The sequence below is a fragment of the Neofelis nebulosa genome, chromosome 1 (genome assembly GCF_028018385.1).
Source record: "Neofelis nebulosa isolate mNeoNeb1 chromosome 1, mNeoNeb1.pri, whole genome shotgun sequence".
Taxonomy (NCBI): Eukaryota; Metazoa; Chordata; class Mammalia; order Carnivora; family Felidae; genus Neofelis; species Neofelis nebulosa.
In genome coordinates this window covers 225484375-225503014 of record NC_080782.1, presented here as the reverse complement: position 1 = coordinate 225503014, position 18640 = coordinate 225484375, and the positions used below count along the sequence as shown (strand labels likewise).

General features: G+C 46.8%; 1 long non-coding RNA gene across 3 annotated transcripts in view; it reads right to left on the bottom strand.

The window, feature by feature from the left end:
* LOC131486719 (uncharacterized) overlaps positions 1–18640 on the bottom strand; it is a 268359-nt gene that overhangs the window by 199775 nt on the left and 49944 nt on the right. For all 3 annotated transcript variants that reach the window (XR_009249401.1, XR_009249402.1, XR_009249400.1), the window contains exon 2: positions 52–312. This is a non-coding gene — a long non-coding RNA (uncharacterized LOC131486719). The remainder of the gene's footprint in view (positions 1–51; positions 313–18640) is intronic.

Genomic DNA, 18640 nt, shown 5'->3' with positions numbered 1-18640 from the left:
GTTATGTGAATGTGGGCTCTCTTTCAGAACATCTCATTGTACTCTACTCACCCTTCTTGCAATGATGTGAGATGATTAAATGCCTACGCGATGAGACAATGAGACGAAGGCAGGTGGACGACGGAAGGCGCTGAGACGTGGCGTTAGGCGCTATGGATCGTCCGCCAATTTGTCAGGAGGAGGATCGATCACCTGCTTCCCGACTGGGCTTGGCTGCAGGTACCCGAAACCGCAGAAAGTGAACCCCCAGAGGAGGAACCATTGTCGTTTGCCTCATATTCTCAATCTTCTTATTTTGATGGCGATCAGAGTCTAGATAAAACATGCACACACGGAATGAGAAAAGTGGGCAGTTAAACAACTGTTTTTATGCCTGTGGAAACGGCAGTCACGGGAATCTAAGAGAAGTCCTGCGGGCCTATGCGAATATTCATTGACTCATTCTTTCAGCTCCTGCTGATGCTCCCGGGTGCCACGGTAGGTACCAGGGTGAGCAAAGAGCCCTGCCTGCTCCGAGCTCCCTGCCTGGGGCAGGGGCGGGGAATAAGTAATCGCTCAAATCCCTCTACAGACAACTGGGGGCTGGGGGGGGGAGCCCCCAAACAAGGTTCCTGGCCTGGTGAAGGGGCTGGGAAGGGCTTCCATGAGGAAGTGACATTTAGGCTGAGAACTGATGGAAGGGGGAGGGTCAGCCAGGCACAGAGAAGACGGGCAAGAGGTCAAGGTGGGCAGCATCCACCAAGACGCCAGAGTTGAGAGCAGAGACAGTATCGCCCTGCCTGCCTCCTTGGCCAAGATTCCTCCTCTCCCCAGAGAGGGGGGCCCCCTGACCTCCACCTGCAGCCTCGGCCTGGGTCTGGCTCCCTGGCTTTGTGGAGCCAGGATATGCAGAGAGCGGCCAAGGTTCCAGAGTTCGGGTGACTCAACATCAAATCACACTTGCTGCTATGCTCTTCACTTACTGCGAGTCACATGTGTGATGCCTGCTCCTAGACCCCAGGTCTGGTGAGAAGGTCCCTCCGTGAGCCGTGGTCCTGCCGGCCGCCCTCCTGCTCATGGCTGATAGCTACCTGGCTGGATTTCCTCCTGTTTCCCCGCTCCAAGCCTCCCTGCTCTCGGGTTTTCAACCTGTCTTCTTTTTGACCTCCGCCCTGCTTACGGCCACTCCTGACGGGCCCCCGGCCTCAAAGGGCTCCGATGGACTCCCATGACTGTCATTTCCCAGGACAGTGTCCCCACATGGGCTAGCTCTCCTCCCACACCAACCACTCCAGTGGGCAGGTCATAGTTCTAGGTACTGGTCACTCCCGGCGTGACCTAAAACTCCCCTCCCGATGCGATGCGTCAGTTCTCTGAAGGAGAGATTTGAAAGGTGGGTAAGTGAAGGAGAGCCAGAGAGAAGAACAAAGGACAGGTGATGAGTGTAGAAAGAGAACCGGAGAAGTCTCAGAGGCTGGGAGAGAGGCCCGGGCTTCAGTGACGTAGCCATGCAGGCAGACTTGAGGACCTCTGACCCAATAGGATCTGGGTGCCTGCTTCATGCTTTGTCTCTCACTCCCCCATCCCCACCCCAGAAGTCCTCACCCAGAACTCCACAGTCCAGCCCTGTGGAATGTTTTCACATCCTCCAACAGATTAGTTGGAAGACCTTCCAAACTCCTACTTTCCGTGTCTGGAATTCATAAATGCTCCCCCTTCCCCAGTTAATCCGTCTGTTGGTCCTCAGGCTGAACAGCACTCTAGCCCCTGAGTCCATCCTGGATGGCCCTCTGAGTTGGGTGCCCCTCCACGGGCCTCACATCTCCCTGAACTTCCTGTATTGGGGGTCCCGCCACACTGCATTTTCACTGTGTGTTTGTCTCCTCTGCTAGACTCCAAACTCTGTGAGACCTGGGACTGCTTTTTTCATTTCATCTTTGTATCAACTGATCTCCTGCCTGGTTATTGAGTGATCAAACACACAGCAGAAACCCAACAAGTATTTGTGACACAGGTAGGTTGGTGAAGAGCCACACAAATATCTCCTCCTCCACCACTATCCAAGGAAGACAGCAACGTTCTCTAGATCATGGCCGTGGAAGAGCGCCATATACTGTGGCCACACAGTAAAACATCTGGAGAACTAGAAACATTTGGAGAACATGGCATCCTCACTCAGAGCTTAAGGGAGTTTGAGCTCCTTTGCTATAGCAAGCAGAACCCAGAGTCCCCTTGACAGGTGGACAGATGACAGGCGCTTGATGCCATTAGAATTGGCTTCACACACAGGTCCTCTTAGGCTGGTGTCCTTCCTTGGGCAATCTGGGCTCCAAGGCCTAAAGAAAATAAAGTGCTTTCCTGTTATGTTCCCGGATAAGGAGGCACACAGACCTGCTGCACAGCCTCCTGGCACGCCGGTTTCCAGAAGCGCCATTACTCCTTGCACGCCCAGCCACAAGAAGCTCCCGGGAGCAGCTGCTTGGCCTCCAAGAGTTCAGACACTTTCTACAACTTTTCTACAGGATCTGCCCGTCATTGGCCATTTCCACCATCTTGTCTAGGAGCTCTCCGAAGTGCGGCTCACAGAACAGGAGACCGTGAACAAACAGGTCTGTGGTCCCATAAATTTGGGAAATGGTGCAAGGGCTATTCTGGTTGGAGATCTCCTAGGACGTGACACTCTAAGGCACGTCCTGCGGTAACAAATCCTGCCTAGGATTCCCAGTCTAAATGGCACAGTTGGTTCAATCGCTGACTCATCCCCTATAGCACATGCATACGCAGCAATGAGAAATGAAGTGTAAGTTGGGAAAATAAAGAAGGCCTAGCCCAGCGTAAAAACAAAATAAGCACCTCAGTGAATGAGAAACGGGGTGGAAACGAAGCAACTAGCCGCGGGCCTGCTGGTTGAGCAGGAAGGGGATGCTGACAGTCCCCTCCTTTGGGACAGGGAGGAATAAAATCATTTTGTGAGAGACGGGGGAAAGATCTAGTAACATCCTGCGACAGGTGTTTGCAGAACATACTTTGGGACATGTTGCCTTTCCCCCTTTCTCCTCCACTCTTGCCTCACATCCCTGGACTCAAGGTGCTCAGATACCAAAAACTGGTCGGTCTCTGGCACACACATTATTTTGTGTCACCAGACATGAACATTAGCCTTCCCAAAACTCTTAAGAAAAACTCTATGACAAGATCCCACATGAGGGATTCCTCTCTCTCTCTGTCTCTCTCTTTCTCCCTCCCCCTCTCTCCTCCTTCTCTCTCCCCATCTCTCCCTCTCCCCTTCTCTCTCTCTTCCCCTCTTTTTCTCCCCCTCTCTTTTTTCTCCCTCTCCCTCTCTCTCCCCTCTTTTCCTCCTCTTTCCCTCTCTCCCTGCTTCTCTCTCTCCCTCTCCCTCCCTTTCTCCACCACCATCAACTTTTCTTAGGAGCCCTCCGCCTCACCTTCGGCTCACCTACCCCCTGACTTCCTTTGTCCTCACTGACCTCCTGACCTCTGAACTGCTGTCCCCACAGCCACCCGATGGCCACACCAGACCGTGAGTTCTCACACCTTATCCTCGGCTAGTCTCTCCCCTTTTCAACACCGCTGAAGGCCCCTCCTGATGAACCTGGAAAATTCTTGGCTCCTGTGTTGTCCCTCTCCCCATCCCTCAATCCTCTTTTTTACCTCCCTATCCTCACAATTGCCCCGGCACTACCCTCTGCCCACACATGTCACTCCTCCCACGTCCAAACACCCAGGAGTTTTCAGAACCTTATGATTCAAATACTGCTCTAGAAATGGTGGTCAGGTTTGCTCTGTGCCTGTTGTCAGTCGTGTAGGTCGTGGCGTATTATGGTGGCTGAAGCACAAACTGAGACGACTAGACAACGGCTTTCCATTCTGATTTCACTTCTTGACTTGATTTTATATCCAACTAGTTCATGACTTCTGTTAAACCTATCAAAGTTGCCTTCTATAGCCACGAGCCCTATTGAATTACTGACTTCTTGCAGAGTAAACTGTTTTCAATGCATTAAAAGTCCCATATACAAACATACCTATACTAATATGTAGGCATATTGCTAAATTGAATGTTTTGTTTTGATATTCTGTAAATAATTTTCAAATGCATTCGTTATGTTTTTACATTTTCAATGCGTTTTTAATTTAATTACTGTAGTTACCTGAAGTTTTTCATCTTTAGCGCTTCTCAATTTTCTCCTCTCATATTTGTAAATCCTGTTTGATCTTTTAAAGGAGTTTTGGTAAATGTTTATGTATTTGTTCATGAATGTATAAAACCCTAATTCCTTGGTCTAAATTCATAGCGATATGAATATACATATATGAATTTACTAAGCCAAGTATTTTTCACTGTGTAAATCAAAGTTGCTTACTCTAGGGGCGCCTGGGTGGCTCAGTCGGTTGAGCGTCCGACTTCGGCTCAGGTCACGATCTCACGGTCCGTGAGTTCGAGCCCCGCGTCAGGCTCTGTGCTGCCAGCTCAGAGCCTGGAGCCTGCTTCTGATTCTGTGTCTCCCTCTCTCTCTGACCCTCCCCCACTCATGCTCTGTCTCTCTCTGCCTCAGAAATAAGTAAACATTAAAAAAAAAAATTTTAAGTTGCTTACTCTAATAGCAATAAAAAGGCAGAACAATACTTCAAGTGAAATTCGTTGACTTATCACAGCCACCCGACAAATCCACCCTTTCTGAAATAGAATGCATCTTCTCCATATGTACTCTTATGCCCAGCCTGCCCAACCCACCTCCCCAAAATATCTTGAGACCTTTTCTTTCTCTTCCTCACTTCTCAGTTTCTGCCATTTTACCATTTTCCCAGTTACCTAAGCTCCAGCTTCAATGTTATCTTACCCTTCTCCTTTCCATTTGCCTGCTCACCACGAAAGCCCAAATTCCTCAAAATCAGTTATGAAGCCCTTGCCCCTCTCTACCACAGGGTCTCTCATCACATGGAAGTGTTCTTCAAATACCCCCTCTGTCCCAGAAACAGAGGCCTGGGGCGGAAAATTATTCTTTTGGCCATAGAACTCCTTGGAGGCTGCACATGTAGCATATAACCTGAGTCCTCTGAAGAAGTAGCTTATTCCCGGAGATGGTAAAAAAGATCCAGATACAAGGAGAGCTGACTCTACGCAAGGGAACCAGTACCAGATGTTTCACAAAAGGAAAGATCTAGACTCAACCATTATAAATAAGGCTCTAACCCACTCAATCAGAGCGTGACCTGACTGAATGCAGAGAGTGGAACCTTGGCGGGGGGGGGAGGGGGTTGACCGAAAAAGCAATCAGTCAGGATCATGTCGTCCGTCTCTACCCGTAGCCATACAAAGAATTGATTGTGACGTCCCCGATGACAAAGGTTGCTCTTTCCTGGGCATAGTTCCCTGGAATAGGAGCAATTCAGATGACATGAAATACTCCGTGGGGACACTCAGTCCCCTTTGCCTAAAGCTGTTCTGACCCCCGAATTTGTGAGATTTAATAATGAAAAATATTATCTCTGAAATGAGACCTGGGTTCATTTCCAGTCTCTGGTATTTACCAGCAGGAACTACCAGGAAAATTCCTACATCTCATCTACTGCTGCCGCAGCTATTATGAACAATTACGCTAGTCTAGTCCTGGCCCTGCCCTCGGGTCCTCCCACTGTGCCCTTGTGCTCCTCCAGCTGGACAGTCCACCACCTTCACTCTGCGCTCTAAACATGGCAAGTACTTTCCAGCCGCAGGGCCTTTGCTCGTGCCATTCTCCTTTCCTGGCTCCCCCTTCCCCCACATACCTGGATGACTCTGTCTCCATCTTCCTTTAAATCTCTGCTCTTTTATTTGTTTATTATTCTTTGTTCTAGTCCTGTCCACTCTGGTCTAGATCTCACGAGGGCAGGTGTTTTAGCTGCTGTCGCAGCTGCTATAGCAGTAGCTGCTAAATTATATTGAGTTTTGACCATGTCTTGGTCTTCCCTTCTGTGAAACTGGGCTAATAACATTGACTTCAGGGTGCTGTGAGGTACAATGAGCCCAGCTGTATATAGCCTGGCAAATAGCACATGCCTAGTTGATGGTAGTTACCATTATTATTTTTTTTTTTTAATTTTTTTTTTTTATTTTTAGGGAGAGAGAGAGAGAGAGACAGAGAGCGAGAGGGGGAGGGGCTGAGGGAGAGAATCCTAAGTAGGCTCCGTGCTCACTGCAGAGCCTGATGTGGGGCTCAATCCAACGACCTGAGCTGAAATCAAGAGTCGGATACTCAACCGAGCCACCCAGGTGCCCCCCATTATTATCTTTGATGTCCACATGATTTGCACAGGAGAATGGATCCTGTGCAGCTGCACAGTCTCCTCTCTTGAAGAGTAAATGAATAAAGCACTCTTCTGGCTTATCAATCAGCACCTTTGCAAATACCGATAAAACTATTTTCTAGTTGTGCATCACTAAAGACTAGACCCTGGCCTCTGGGACACACAGAGACAAAGTGCCTTTGTGTTTGCAATCACAAATTCTTTAAAAAAAATTTTTTTTAAATGTTTATTTATTTTTGAGAGAGAGAGAGAGAGAGAGCGGGGAAGGGATAGAGAGAGAGGGAGGCACAGAATCTGAAGCAGGCCCCAGGCTCTGAGCTGTCAGCACAGAGTCCGACACGGGGCTTGAGCCATGAACTGCAAGATCGTGACCTGAGCCAAAGTCAGACACTTAACCGACTGAGCCACTCAGGCACCCCATGATCACAAATTCTTGAGTCAGCATGCCTGGGTCATATCTCAGGCCTCCACTTAGGGACAGTACGGCCCCTCAGAGCCTCAGTTTCCTCCTCTGTAAAATGGGATTCATGACAGTACCTGCCTCAGAGGAACACGTGAGAATTCAATGAGATAACATAGCCTCACAACACTTCTGTGGGGAGGCACCATGAATATCAGTCACCATTGACGAAAGAGGATGTGGACATCTCGAGAGGTAAGATAATTTGCTCTAAATCGGATAGCCAAAAACTGGCAAGGCCAAAATTTGAATCCAGATCTATCCAGCTCCAAAGGTTGATTTCTTATCCACATTCCACCATCCAATGGCTCTCCAACCTCTAGCAATAGGCATTTAACTGTGTTAATCCAAGTCCTATCCTATATGTCATTGGGCTGGAGGGCAGGGATGATGCATCTAATTAATCTTTGTTTTCCCTTTAGCACCCAGGTCCATATTTTACTTGCTGATATGTCCCTTGAACCAATGCTGAATAACTAATCAAGTAAATAAATGAATGCATGAACAATCTATCAAGAGAGGAGACCCTTGTTAAGAGAACAGGGTTCAAAAGTATCCCAATCAAGAAGAGTAGGAATTAAAAAGAGGAAAAGGAGAAAAAGAAGGAGGAGGGAGAAGAAAACAACATGGGACCTGTACAGCCAAAGGGCATTAGGATCCTTTGAGAGAAGATGGTGGAAGAGAACCCATTGCTGGGGGTTAGGGAAGGACAGCCTGGATGGAAAAGAAGCAGCAGGTATAGATCCCTTACTTAAAAAGCTCATCCTAAAAAAAGAAGGTGTCATGAAGAGCTGTCACTAGAAAGGAAGCAAAGTCAAGTGAAGAATTGTCTTTGCTTTTTTACAAAACAGAATAAACCTGATATGTTCGTAGGAAGAGATGATTAATCTCTCTCATGTAGGAGAGAGAGATTATAGATCCTGGAAAGGAAAGTGATCTTTGCAAGAATAATGTCCCAGAAGAGATCAAAGGGATTGGCTCTAGAGTTTTTCAGTCTGTGGGTTACAAGCCAGTGTCTGGGGAATGGAAAGGGATTGGTAGAATGGAATGAAAATTATCGGTACCCATCCCATTTTTAAGACTTGTGTGTGTGTGTGTGTGTGTGTGTGTGTGTGTGCACATGCTTCTGTGTGTGTATATGCATGTGTGCATACTGGGTCACCATTTGAAGAGTTTTTTGGGGTTTTTTTTTGTTTTGTTGTTTTTTTACTGTGAATCATGGTCAAAACATTTATTTTTTTTAATGTGTTATTTATTTTTGAGAGAGAGAGAGAGAGAGAGAGAGAGACAGAGTATGAGGAGGGGAGTAGAGAGAGAGGGAGACAGAATCCACGAAGTAGGCTCCAGTCTCTGAGCTGTCAGCACAGAGCCTGATGCAGGGCTCGAACCCATGAAGCACAAGATCATGACCTGAGCCGAAGTCGGACACTTAACCGACTGAGCCACCCAGGCACCCCATGGTCAAAACACATTTAAAACAGTGGTCATTAGTGGAGAGCTCAATTTAAGTTGTCGATGACGATCAGTGAGCAGTATTGTGGATGGTGGCCCTGACGTTGCTACAATTCAGGGAAACCAGCCCATCCCACCTTCTTTCTTTCCTCCCTCCCCTCCTCTCTCCCTTCTTTCATAAACATTTATTGGCCCATCTGTCTACTTGCCATTCACTTTTCTAGGCCCCAGGCATAAAGTTGACTCAGACACAGTCCTATCCTCGCAGCTTACAGCACAGTGTTTTCTACCTAGCATGAATGACCTCTGGGCATCCCAGGCTTCTCGGGGCACAGGCCTGGACTCTCCTAGTTGTCCAGCTCATGCGATGCCCATCTGGTTCCAGTCTCAACTCCCACCCACATTCCCAAGACTCACCCGCATGCCCAGGCTGCTGCCCAACTAGTGAAGGGTCTGCCCTTTGCCACACACACACAAGAGTACTGTGTCTTAAGGCACAAGGAGAAGATTAAGTCTCCCAGGCGGGCTTCATTCACAGCGGGACTGAGGGTGCTCTCCGCTGTGACCTGGCAAAAGGCCCTCGGAGATGGACACCGTGGTCATGCACCCAGTCGACACGCCCACCCGAGTGTTCAGGCTACTGCAATCGGCCGTCCACCTAGACGAGGTTCTTGTTTTTTCGGTTTTCTCCATTCCAAGTGTGGGAAGTAATTCAGGCCTTCAGACCCACAGTCTTAAAGGAAGCTTCTTGCATCGAGCTAATTAAAACAAGAGAAAGCTTTCTGCTGAAGCTTTGTGAAGGGGGAGGTCCGCAAGGCTTTCAGTCAATGCTTTCGTATCACTGAATGAGAGTGCAGAGCAGCCTGGAAAGAACCTGAGGGAACAGCTATTTGCAAAGCCCTGTTCCACAGATGATCCAACCGAGGCTCGTGCCGCTAGAGAACCCACCCAAGTGCAGTAATCCAGGGCACCTGAGGCATCCCATGAGGGGCTCGGGGACCCACGCTCCTGGCCCCGGTCCCGCTTCACCCAGAGAAGCCCTGCAAGGATGTTTCACGTGCCCGCTTCTGCATTAGAGTGGGCTTGAAATGAGGGTCTCCTTGCTTCAGGAGCAAAGAAGCAAACCAAAAAATATCATGCTGTGCCATGATTTTTAGGACGTTAAATTAGATGACATTGGGAGAAAAAAATACTATAAGCTCTAGTTACTTATATGTGTGCCAGTTAGGGGAAAGTTTACCAATGTCTGTAAGTTACCTTGAAATGTATTTTAAAAATATGACAAATTAATGAATGGATGCTAAGATGACGAGATAGGGAGATTCTCAACAAAGCAAGTACAGTAAAATGTGAATGGTGGGGTCTAGGTGGTAGGTTTATGGGTATTCTCGGCAAATTCTTTCAATGTTTCCATATGAAAGTTTTTATAATAAAATGTGTGGGGAAAATTGACACCAGATGCATATGTTCCAATAAATGTTTTCTTACCTCTTAAAAGCTGTTAAAAAAAAAAAAAAAAAGAGGAAATTATGCCTGTACCACCTTCCCACATGGCCAGTCTTGTTACCGTGCGGATAAGATGGAGAAAACGGATATGATCACTTTAGGAAAGTAAAATGCTACCTCAAATATTTTTCCTAGTCAATCATCAATTCATTAATTTTTGATGCCATAGCTATTTGAACTTCTAAAAAACTGCTGGGTCTAACTGCAGCCCCTCACATTTCTGGAGTGCAAATAAATGCTTTCACACACATTGCTTTGTTGAGCCTGACAATTCTGTAAGATGGTCACACAGCTAGATCTGAGAGTAGAACTCACATCTGGCTGCTGGGTTGGGAGACAATGACAAGGGGAGAAAAGCATAGGTCCCCTAGGGCACCTGTAAAGGTACTCAGAAAAAAAGGCAGCGGTAGCACTGAAATCTGCATGCTGATGGGATCGTCAAGTGTGGTGGCTACACATTGCACAATTGCTTTGTAACTTTGAAAATGTTACTCGATCTCTTCTTCTTCTTCTTCTTCTTCTTCTTCTTCTTCTTCTTCTTCTTCTTCTTCTTCTTCTTCTTTTTAATGTTTCTTTTTGGGAGAGATAGCACAAGCAGGGGAGGGGCAGAGGTGGGGGTGGTGGGACAGAGAATCCGAAACAGGCTCCAGGCTCTGAGCTGTCAGCACAGAGCCGGACATGGGGCTCCAACCCACGAACTGTGAGATCATGACCTGAGCCGAAGTTGGACGCTCAACCGACTGAGCCACACAAGCACCCTGAAAGTATTACTCAATCTCTTAAGGATGGACATTTTGCAGTGACTGATTTACTAACGTTCTCATCACTCGTCACCGTTTTCTTCATTTCAAAATACATTCTGTGCACCTATTTAAGCCCGGAAACTGTGGTGTGTGGGAACTTGCAGTTCTGCGATGTGCTCACCATAAACCCCTGTGGCATGAACCACGGAGATGCCAAGGACCTCTGTTTCTTCCCTGACAAAATGGGAGAAACCAAATTTACAGGAAGACACAGATTTCCTTGAATTTTAAAAGTAACGTGGGTTTTTGTGGCCATTTAATACCACAGTTACCTACGTGGAACTTCAGAGACTTCTAGGCTAGCATAATCGAAATTTTAAAACGTGTAATAGAAATCATACACCTATCCAAAATGCTAGTGGACAAATGAAAGCACTGCTATGCTTTTATCACGTTATTCTCACGTTCAGCCAAGCTCGTGTGGGCTGTTATGAAGGTCTCTAATTCATTAAAAAAACAAAAATCAAAGTAAGCTCACATACATGCAATTTATTCTCCTGGCAAAATGCTCTAGACCCTGAAAGGAAGGTTGGAGAAAGGATGGGTAACAAAAAAAGTCCTTTACGGGCTAAAAAGCTTCTCAAAACTCTATTTTATGAATATCACGCATACAAAGAATCAAAGAGACTACGTGATGGAAATTCATCCAACCAGCAAGGGGCGAGCCAGTAGTGAACCCAGCATTTATTTGGGGATAGAACAATATCAAAGATGCAAATGCACGTTAAGGCCGTTCATAATTCATTCACTTAAGCTCCACTTTTTTGATTAACCATCGGCCGGGCTTTGGGGTGAGAACTGGACACGTTGCTCACTCTCAGATTGTTTTGGTGGTAAGGACAGCTGTTCCAGTTGTGGCTTGCTTACAGCTGCTCTGGCTTATGAAGTGATTGCTAGTCCTTCGAGAGTCAGACACTTCAACAGGAGCACCCGTTATTTCTCAGCAAAAGCAGACAAGAACGGTTCATATGTCAGCAGAGCAGGAGGGTCTTTTATGTGGAAAACAAGGAAGAAAATGCACCCTTGTGAGAAATCCTTCAGTGCCGTTGGCCATGCTCCGCAACACAGAGTCTGGGAACGCGGGTGAACAGGTTCAGGATTGGGGAGGAACCCAGTTCAAATCCTCACTCTGCCACTAAACTTGGGCATGTGGCATAACCCCTTACTTAGTCTTCTTATCTGGACCATAGGGATAAATGAATGCATATAAAATATGCAGTTGTGCTTAGGACACAGCAAGGATTTGGCTAACGTTGGCACCTATCACTAAAACATTGGCTAACTGGTAACTGGTTACAAGGAAGCTGGTGTCTTTGGTTAGTCAGAAGTTACTCCTGCCATTCTCTTTTAGGGTAGAGTTTTAGATCCCTAGAAGACAAACCCATGATCTCAGAAGTTTTCGTTAAATAAGTTCCAGGGACCGTATCTTGAATTTGGTGGCGGTGGGGAGGAGTCACATCTTGACCAGCACCAGGACTGTGTAATGTTCACTCCCCTCCGGACACCTGAAGAGTCGACATAATTCCTTTACCCCACAAACCTTGGCCTAGTGTTGGTCATGTCCCAGTCTGTACTTTAGTCTGTGGGAGGATTTAAGCACAGTCTTTATTCTCCAGTCACATCGGCTCAGTCACACTGAGCACATCGGGCTCAGGGAGGTTTTACATTTAAGTCACAGTTCCTTGGCTTGGAGTCCCCCATTCAGTTCAGATTCCAGGACCCTGAGCTTCCCACGCCTCCCCTGCAATGGGTTCCTGTTGGCTAAGACCTCCTGTGACCCCTTGACTTGTCATACTCTCCTTGTTATTGTCGAATGCAGGTGGTCAGCCTGTCTCCACTCACTCACTCACTCCAGTTCCTGATCTGATTTCCCCCAGCACCACCATGTTTAGACAGCCCCGTGGTAGTTGCTGATCACAAATGTTGCACGTGGGTGGTGGGGGGCGGGGGGGGGGGGGGTGGCGGTAAGGCAGAGAGGCCACCAGGGCAACAAGGGTCAGGAGGATGCCTCCAGGACCCCGACCCTGGAATTCTGCTGGCCAAGGACAAATGTGGATTTGCCTAATAGTGAGGTGACCACACTCCCGGGACAATGACAGAAGACATTTGTCCATTCACCATGGGAGGTTGTTATGGAGTCTGTTATTTACTTCAGCACATTTAAAGGGAAGATGGTGTGATGTTATGGATGTGCCGGCTAGTTCAAGCTTCACTCTAGGCTTGACCTAAAAAACAAGCCACACTCCAAGGGTCGTCTGCTTTTGCTACACCAGAACACGCCAAAGCGGCCACCACGAGAGGGGCCATGATCCACGTCTTGGTCAATAACCGAGACTTTGCTAACTAGCACAGTGAATATTGTAAATGGATTTTTAATTGGTAAAATAAAAGACTTTAAGTAGCATGATGACTATTTGAAATTGGTAAAAAGCTCAGAAATGTGGATTGATTAAAATATTTAAAACATTTAAAGACACTTCCCACTCTTGCCGGAACGGAGTATAAAACTCTAATGAGGCCAGTAGCTTTGTCCTGAGGCTGGTGCCCAAGGTCGTTCCCTAAACAGTCCTGTGTCAACAGCCATCAACTTAGAGGACTCTCGTTGTGTGATGTAGGCCGAGAGTCACAGGATCTGCCTCCGGGATCTGGGAAAATTGCCTCTGGAGAACACAAGTCTCACCCACGGGGGGGACAGGAGCTGGAACACAAATGTACAGAACGGCTCGCGCACCACTTCCCGGATCGTTTGCTAATAAATGCTTAGTGAATAAACGGCTACCTTTATTGTGGCCACAGGGCCAGGATGAGACACCGATGAGGCATTCCCTCAGGTGTCACATTTAAAAGGGAGCCAAAACAAAGATTTGAATGCAGTAATCTTCTTAAATCCACGATAGACAAAATGTCAAATTTTCAGTAAAGGCAGGCTGTTGGTGTTTGTTTCACAACGTGGCATTATTGTGCAATGGGAACAGTTGTTTCCAATCAGCCCCCGGTTCTGGGCCTGCACCTGGGCCTCCCCCACTGCGCGGCTTATAGGGGTTCCCAGCGGCACGCACACAGATTGCACAACCCCGGCGGGCCTGATATACAGTCCTTTTTTTAAATCGCAGCGCTTTCATGAACTTTTGGTGTTAACATCTCTAATATAATATAATGATATAAAACGTAATGTGTTTCTATGATAAATACTTTATAATTAGTGAAGCAACATATAACATAATTAATATGCTGTATATTTATCTGATGTATAGATATATGTGAGTATGTAACATATTAATAACATAAATATGAACTTTTGAGAAAGGTATACAGAAGTACCAATTTTCCTTCTGCTTAGGCTCCAGCATGGCTGGGCACGGGGCCGTGTGGCAGAATTTTCCATGAGACTTGCTCTTCTCGTATGCTAGTAGAGATGTTGCCTACGAGTTGGGCACGTCTGAGGAATTTGCACAGGGACACGTTTTCCTGGTGACCTATATGCTGTGTTTGCCTGCCTCTCCAGGGCACCCGCAGTCCTACTATCAAGGTCACAGGGAGGACAAATTAATAGGTGTCCGGGTAACACAAAATTACAGCAAAAACAGAAGAACGTGTGTATGCATGTGTTTAATCTAGCATCTATCTGTTTAAATATCATCTTGGAGGAATAGTTGGAATTTTTAAAATTATAGAAAAGTAGAAACATTAAAAAATCACGCATCATCCTACTCCACACACATATAAAGTACAAAGCTCCCTAAGAGATGCTGAGGAGGGTGAGTCGAGAGAGTACCTCCAGTACAATGGAATCTTGTAACGTTTGGGGGAATTCTTGGTGGCATTTAAGATGCATCCCGATGGACAGATTGCCAGGACATATTGCTGGGGGAGAAAAGCAAGTTGCAGAATGATAAGCACAGTTGGATACTATTTATGTCATAGACACACCCACACACAAAACAACAAGCACCACCATATACTCTCTGTAAGCGCATATACATGAATGTCAATGCAGGGGACAAGGGTGGGAAGAGCGCCCTTTGACGGAGAATGGTGGCAGTCTCTGGGGAGAGGTAGCAGGGTCCGGGAGTAGTCAAAGAGGACTTCCGTACGTTGCTTTAATATTTGACAAGGAACCTGTATTCAAATGAATTACAAGAACAGCCTCCCAGGGCGATGGGGCAGCATTAATATTAAGTGGGGAAGCGGATGGCACACTGGCGGTAGACTAGAGTGCATAAAGGGGCTACTTTGGAGATGTTCCAAAGGGTAGATTAAGACCGGAAAGTAAAGAGTCTTCAATTCCAAGCCGAGGAAATGGCACTTGATGGAGAACTCCACCATGGGATACGTTAGGCAGCAGTACACAACCTGGAATGGACGGGAACCAGTTAAGAAACGAGGACAGTGCCCAGTGAGCCTGGGAAAGGCAGGGCGAAGAAAAAGCAAGGAAATATATGAGAGGAATTTTAAATCTGCCTGATCTGATAAGGAGCAGGTGGACTGAAGGAGAGGAGGCTAAAAGAGAGAGGAATCAAAGATTGTAATCCATGTGACTGGTGCGATGCTGGTACCAGTTAAAGAGGGTCAGGAATACAAAATTAAAAAAAAAAAAAAAAGATTGAGAAGGAAAAATACTACTGATCACAAAATTCTATCCCTCAGACGTAAAAGTGAATAAATTCCGGGGCACCTGGGTGGCTCAATCAGTTGAGCATCCGACTTCAGCTCAGGTCATGATCTCACAGTTCATGAGTTCGAGCCCGAGCCCTGCAAGCCTGAGCGCTTCATATCCTCTGTCCCCCTCTCTCTCCGCCCCTCCCCTGCTCACGCTCTCTCTCTCTCGAAAATAAATAAACATTAAAAGAAATGAATAAATTATTTTCTGGTGATTAAATGAGCTAACACACGGAGAGCACTCAGCCTAGTACATAGGTGGTGCTTAACAATCCTGTAATAATGGCAAATACAAATGGACAATTTTTATGTGTCAAGCACTGTTGAAAAGACTTTCATCTACGAAAACTTTTAATCTTCATGGTAAGTTTATGCGGTAGGTATTATTACTATTCCCATTGTACAGAGTTATAACATTCACAGTTCCAGACAGGGGAAAATGGAATAAAAGAGCCAGTTTGTTAAATCAGACCAGGAAGGCACTTGGGAGCCATAGGGCTCAGCACTAATTATGAAGTATCCAAGAGCTGTCAAAGGGAATGCTGGCCTGGGAATCTTAGATATTTAGAGAGAAGCAGTTACAGCCAGAGAACATTAGTGAGCAAAGAACCAAAGACACCACCTAGGTGAATGCTGTATTTTGGAGATGACCAAACCCGGGCTGGGGATCCCGGTCCAGTGCTCCGCCCCGGGCGACCTCCTCATTTAAGGTGATGGTCACAGAGGGTTGGGTAAGTCTCGTGAAGGCACTGGGCACAGAGCCTGGCACATCAGTTTACATCCGTCGACTGGAAGGAAAGAATACTGAAATACTTTTGCTAACCTATGCTATTCGCTGCCTCTTTTCCCCTTCTTACCGGGAAGCCTACTGGGCTGTGCAGCTGGGTCCCTGTGCCCTCAGCCATCCGGCCTGGGGGCAGCTCTTCAATTTCAAGCCCGGAGGTGCAGGTAATAGGGAGCTGAGCCTTCGAGCTTCTCTATTATGAGAGTAAGCATGGTAGCTCTCTCCTTAGAAGACCCACACTCCTTCCTATTCTAGCAAACTTTGGAAAGCCATCTCCTAGGGGACAAATCGTTACTTTAGAAGAAAACGGCATTTTTCAATCCATCATAAGGTGTAAATACTACACTTTGATAAAAACAGGTGAGAACCTCTGTGATCTTTTGTACTACAGTCTAACTAGAGCCATGGAACCAGAAGAATCATTTTTTGAGCCTTTGTATCTGGCCAATGCATTCACATTTCTTCTGTGTAAGAAACAACTTGTTAAAAAATCTGTTTTAATGTTTGTTTATTTTCAGAGAGAGAGAGAGAGAGCGCACGCAAGCAGGGAGGGGTAGAGAGAGGGAGAGAGAATCCCAAACAGGCTCTGACGCAGAGCCTGACGCAGAGCTCGAACCCACGAACCGCGAGGTCACGACCTGAGCCGATAGCAAGAGACGGACGCTCAACCGACGGAGCCACCGGGGCGCCCCCCAAACACCTTTTAAACTCATGGTCACTTAGCTGTTTCTTAAGGAGTTTAACTTATTTAATAGCACCTTAATAACCTCTGGGAATGCTTAAAGTATCAAGTTATAGATGACATTTGTGGGGCTCTCACCAGGTACCGAGCACTCCCCGGGTACTTTTCACAGATTAATTCCCTTCCCCCTCACGGGAACTCCTTCAGGCAAACCTTACTAACATCTCTGCTTCACAGGTCCAGAAATTGTGAGGCACACAGGCTCAGCCACTTGCTTAGAGTCACATGCCCCACAAGGGCAGACCCAGCAGCCAAGTCCAAGCCCCTGGCTCTCAAACCCAAGTTCTAAATTGCTATGTAATTTAGAATTTGGTTTTGCTATGATGCATTACTTTTAAAATAATCCTAATTACTAGCCTTTTTTTTTTTTTTTACCATTATAAAATATAAATATCCACATACTGGATTTCCTTTTATTTTTTTTTTTTTAGTACTTATTTTTTTGATATTTTTTTTGAGAGAGAGAGAAAGAGAGCACAAGCAGGGGAGGGGCAGAGGGAGAGGGAGACACAGAATCTGAAGCAGGCTCCAGGCTCTGAGCTGTCAGCACAGAGCTCGACGCAAGGCTCGAGCTCACCAATAGTGAGATCATGACCTGAGCCGAAGCTGGACACTCAACCGACTGAGCCACCCAGGCACCCCTGGATTTCCTCCTTTCAAGCAAAAGATTTCTCTCGGCGGCATGAAGGAGAGGAGTTTCCCCCTAAGAAGCTCCCAGGCCTCTTGCAGGAGTGGGAGGCAGTCAGAGGGCCACCTCCCGCACCCCGCCCTGTGCTTCCTCCTACAGACATGGTGAGTCACACCCGTAAGAGTGTGAAGAGCTCTAGCACTTTCTAGTTTTGTAGATATTTTTAGCACTGTTTACATGTTTGCTTGGATATGTCCCTATTATCATTGCCCAAATTTTGAAAATAAGAATCTTACCTTATTCATATTGATTGTTGTGGAATGATTACAATGATGATTAAAATGATAATCAAAAAACCCACTAGAGGGGCGCCTGGGTGGCTCAGTCGGTTGAGCGTCCAATCTCGGCTCAAATCATATCTCACAGTGTGAGTTCGAGCCCCGCGTCGGGCTCTGTGCTGATGGCTCAGAGCCTGGAGCCTGCTTCGGATTCTGTGTCTCCCTCTCTCTCTGCTCCTCCCCTGCTCATGCTCTGCTCTCTCTCTCTCTCTCTCTCTCCCTCTCTCTCTCTGTTAAAAATAAAACATTAAAAAAAATTTTAAAAAAAACCCACTAGAGGCTTACCATGTGCCAGGCCCTGTGCTAAGTGCTTAACAGGCATTGTGTCAGTTACGCCTCTCAACGATCATCTAGGGTATGAACTGTGACTGCCTCTTTGCTCAGTGAATGTTCGGTGCGTGCCAGGTGCCCTAAAAGTATGGCTGATTGACATCCCATAGCTTCTAAAGGTGTTTTCCCAAAAAAATATTAGAGTCTCCTTGGGGAGAAACAAACACACCATGGGTTCCTAGAGGTTGAGAGGCCTGGGCGCAGGGCTGGGGTAGAAGGGGCTCCCGAAATGTTTAAAAAGTGAAAGCAAGTTACACAAAGCCACAAACGTCGTCAGCATATCCCCACCCACCAACACCAAAAGAGCTATGACCACAGGGCTTGGTTTGCCCAGGAGAGTGTCAACTTATGTCTCCCTTCCTAATGGAATATTAACGAGCCTCCTTTTACTCTCAGAGCCTTCAGTTTGGATGCTGTATTAACTGGTCACCCAACCACAAAGTCTCAGTGGGACTGACTAGCCACCTACCCTACCCACCCATCTGGTCCACCCCCCCACACCTCACCCCCAATGGCCAAGGTGAATGCGACACTGTGACTTGGGACAACTTTGTATTAAATGAAGAATGGGGGAAAACCAAAATGATCTCCAGACAAAGGGTCCCAGTGGGACAGAAAAGGGAAGGGGAGGGGAGCCAAACCACAGAGGA